The sequence below is a fragment of the Camelus dromedarius genome, unplaced genomic scaffold (genome assembly GCF_036321535.1).
Source record: "Camelus dromedarius isolate mCamDro1 unplaced genomic scaffold, mCamDro1.pat HAP1_SCAFFOLD_123, whole genome shotgun sequence".
In the NCBI taxonomy this organism is placed as follows: Eukaryota; Metazoa; Chordata; class Mammalia; order Artiodactyla; family Camelidae; genus Camelus; species Camelus dromedarius.
In genome coordinates, this window is record NW_026989814.1 from 2,265,520 (window position 1) to 2,270,181 (window position 4,662).

Sequence of the window (4,662 nt, forward strand, 5' to 3'; positions counted from 1 at the left end):
CACCAAGGGAACGGGTTGCAGGAGACACTATTTCTCTGCTTTCTCAGTCTGTTTCCTAGTGCCGGTTTGAAGTTCCTGCAGTTTTCACTGTAAAACCGAGTTGGAGCTAGTACCTCCCCATATATATGTATGGAATGGAGTTTGCAACTGAAAAGAAACTTTGTGTTCCCAAAAAGCTAGGTGAAGGACGGCTTACACACACACTTATCTCTCATAACTGAGCAAGTGGAGAGACGTTCGTTCATCTAGCACCAAGGGAACGGATTGCAGGAGACACTTTTTCTCTGCTTTCTCAGTCTGTTTCCTAGTGCCGGTTTGAAGTTCCTGCAGTTTTCACTGTAAAACCGAGTTGGAGCTTCTACCTACCCATATATATGTATGGAATGGAGTTTGCAACTGAAAAGAAACTTTGTGTTCCCAACAAGCTAGGTGAAGGGCGGCTTTCACACATACTTATCTCTCAGAACTGAGCAAGTGGGGAGACGTTCGTTCATCTAGCACCAAGGGAATGGGTTGCAGGAGACACTTTTTCTCTGCTTCCTCAGTCTGTTTCCTAGTGCCGTTTTGAAGTTCCTGCAGTTTTCACTGTAAATCCGAGTTGGAGCTAGTACCACATCATATATATGTATGGAATGGAGTTTGCAACTGAAAAGAAACTTTGTGTTCCCAACAAGCTAGGTGAAGGACGGCTTTCACACGCACTTCTCTCTCAGAACTGAGCAAGTGGAGAGACGTTCGTTCATCTAGCACCAAGGGAACGTGTTGCAGGAGACAATTTTCTCTGCTTTCTCAGTCTTTTTCCTAGTGCCGGTTTGAAGTTCCTGCAGTTTTCACTGTAAAACCGTGTTGGAGATTCTACCTCCCCATATATATGTATGGAATGGAGTTTGCAACTGAAAAGAAACTTTGTGTTCCCAACAAGCTAGGTGAAGAACGGCTTTCACACAGACTTATCTCTCAGAACTGAGCAAGTGGAGAGACGATCGTTCATCTAGCACCAAGGGAACGGGTTGCAGGAGACACTTTTTCTCTGCTTTCTCAATCTGTTTCCTAGTGCCTGTTTGAAGTTCCTGCAGTTTTCACTGTAAAACCGGGTTGGAGCTTCTACCTCCCCATATATATGTATGAAATGGAGTTTGCAACTGAAAAGAAACTTTGTGTTCCCAACAAGCTAGGTGAAGGACGGCTTTCACACATACTTATCTCTCAGAACTGAGCCAGTGGAGAGACGTTCGTTCATCTAGCACCAAGGGAACGGGTTGCAGGAGACAGTTTTTCTCTGTTTCTCAGTCTGTTTCCTAGTGCCGGTTTGAAGTTCCTGCAGTTTTCACTGTAAAACCGAGTTGGAGATTGTACCTCCCCATATATATGTATGGAATGGAGTTTGCATCTGAAAAGAAACTTTGTGTTCCCAACAAGCTAGGTGAAAGACGGATTTCACACACACGTATCTCTCAGAACTGAGCAAGTTGAGAGACGTTCGTTCATCTAGCACCAAGGGAATGGGTTGCAGGAGACACTTTTTCTCTGCTTTCTCAGTCTGTTTCCTAGTGCCGGTTTGAAGTTCCTGCAGTTTTCACTGTAAAACCGTGTTGAAGCTTGTACCTCCCCATATATATGTATGGAATGGAGTTTGCAAATGAAAAGAAACTTTGTGTTCCCAAAAAGCTAGGTGAAGGACGGCTTTCACCCAGACTTATCTCTCAGAACTTAGCAAGTGGAGAGACGTTCGTTCATCTAGCACCAAGGGAACGGGTTGCAGGAGACACTTTTTGTCTGCTTTCTCAATCTGTTTCCTAGTGCCGGTTTGAAGTTCCTGCAGTTTTCACTGTAAAACCGAGTTGGAGTTTCTACCTCCCCATATATATGTATGGAATGGAGTTTGCAACTGAAAAGAAACTTTGTGTTCCCAACAAGCTAGGTGAAGGACGGCTTTGACACACACTTATCTCTCAGAACTGAGCAAGTGGAGAGACGTTCGTTCATCTAGCACCAAGGGAACGGGTTGCAGGAGACACTTTTTGTCTGCTTTCTCAATCTGTTTCCTAGTGCCGGTTTGAAATTCCTGCAGTTTTCACTGTAAAAGCGAGTTGGAGCTTCTACCTCCCCATATATATGTATGGAATGGAGTTTGCAACTGAAAAGAATCTTTGTGTTCCCAACAAGCTAGGTGAAGGACGGCTTTCACACACACTTGTCTCTCAGAACTGAGCAAGTGGAGAGACGTTCGTTCATCTAGCACCAAGGGAAAGGGTTGCAGGAGACACCTTTTCTCTGCTTTCTCAGTCTGTTTCCTAGTGCCGGTTTGAAGTTCCTGCAGTTTTCACTGTAAAACCGAGTTGGAGCTAGTACCTCCCCATATATATGTATGGAATGGAGTTTGCAACTGAAAAGAAACTTTGTTTTCCCAAAAAGCTAGGTGAAGGACGGCTTACACACACACTTATCTCTCATAACTGAGCAAGTGGAGAGACGTTCGTTCATCTAGCACCAAGGGAACGGATTGCAGGAGACAATTTTTCTCTGCTTTCTCAGTCTGTTTCCTAGTGCCGGTTTGAAGTTCCTGCAGTTTTCACTGTAAAACCGAGTTGGAGCTTCTACCTACCCATATATATGTATGGAATGGAGTTTGCAACTGAAAAGAAACTTTGTGTTCCCAACAAGCTAGTTGAAGGACGGCTTTCACACATACTTATCTCTCAGAACTGAGCAAGTGGAGAGACGTTCGTTCATATAGCACCAAGGAATGGGTTGCAGGAGACACTTTTTCTCTGCTTCCTCAGTCTGTTTCCTAGTGCCGTTTTGAAGTTCCTGCAGTTTTCACTGTAAATCCGAGTTGGAGCTAGTACCACCCCATATATATGTATGGAATGGAGTTTGCAACTGAAAAGAAACTTTGTGTTCCCAACAAGCTAGGTGAAGGACGGCTTTCACACGCACTTCTCTCTCAGAACTGAGCAAGTGGAGAGACGTTCGTTCATCTAGCACCAAGGGAACGTGTTGCAGGAGACACTTTTTCTCTGCTTTCTCAGTCTTTTTCCTAGTGCCGGTTTGAAGTTCCTGCAGTTTTCACTGTAAAACCGTGTTGGAGATTCTACCTCCCCATATATATGTATGGAATGGAGTTTGCAACTGAAAAGAAACTTTGTGTTCCCAACAAGCTAGGTGAAGAACGGCTTTCACACAGACTTATCTCTCAGAACTGAGCAAGTGGAGAGACGTTCGTTCATCTAGCACCAAGGGAACGGGTTGCAGGAGACACTTTTTCTCTGCTTTCTCAATCTGTTTCCTAGTGCCGGTTTGAAGTTCCTGCAGTTTTCACTGTAAAACCGAGTTGGAGCTTCTACCTCCCCATATATATGTATGAAATGGAGTTTGCAACTGAAAAGAAACTTTGTGTTCCCAACAAGCTAGTTGAAGGACGGCTTTCACACATACTTATCTCTCAGAACTGAGCCAGTGGAGAGACTTTCGTTCATCTAGCACCAAGGGAATGGGTTGCAGGAGACAGTTTTTCTCTGTTTCTCAGTCTGTTTCCTAGTGCCGGTTTGAAGTTCCTGCAGTTTTCACTGTAAAACCGTGTTGAAGCTTGTACCTCCCCATATATATGTATGGAATGGAGTTTGCAAATGAAAAGAAACTTTGTGTTCCCAAAAAGCTAGGTGAAGGACGGCTTTCACCCAGACTTATCTCTCAGAACTTAGCAAGTGGAGAGACGTTCGTTCATCTAGCACCAAGGGAACGGGTTGCAGGAGACACTTTTTGTCTGCTTTCTCAATCTGTTTCCTACTGCCGGTTTGAAGTTCCTGCAGTTTTCACTGTAAAACCGAGTTGGAGTTTCTACCTCCCCATATATATGTATGGAATGGAGTTTGCAACTGAAAAGAAACTTTGTGTTCCCAACAAGCTAGGTGAAGGACGGCTTTCACACACACTTATCTCTCAGAACTGAGCAAGTGGAGAGACGTTCGTTCATCTAGCACCAAGGGAACGGGTTGCAGGTGACACTTTTTCTCTGCTTTCTCAGTCTGTTTCCTAGTGCCGGTTTGAAGTTCCTGCAGTTTTCACTGTAAAACCGAGTTGGAGCTTCTACCTCCAAATATATATGTATGGAATGGAGTTTGCAACTGAAAAGAAACTTTGTGTTCCCAACAAGCTAGGTGAAGGACGGCTTTGACACACACTTATCTCTCAGAACTGAGCAAGTGGAGAGACGTTCGTTCATCTAGCACCAAGGGAACGGGTTGCAGGAGACACTTTTTGTCTGCTTTCTCAATCTGTTTCCTAGTGCCGGTTTGAAGTTCCTGCAGTTTTCACTGTAAAAGCGAGTTGGAGCTTCTACCTCCCCATATATATGTATGGAATGGAGTTTGCAACTGAAAAGAATCTTTGTGTTCCCAACAAGCTAGGTGAAGGACGGCTTTCACACACACTTGTCTCTCAGAACTGAGCAAGTGGAGAGACGTTCGTTCATCTAGCACCAAGGGAAAGGGTTGCAGGAGACACATTTTCTCTGCTTTCTCAGTCTGTTTCCTAGTGCCGGATTGAAGTTCCTGCAGTTTTCACTGTCAAACCGAGTTGGAGCTAGTACCTCCCCATATATATGTATGGAATGTAGTTTGCAACTGAAAAGAAACTATGTGTTCCCAACAAGCTAGGTGA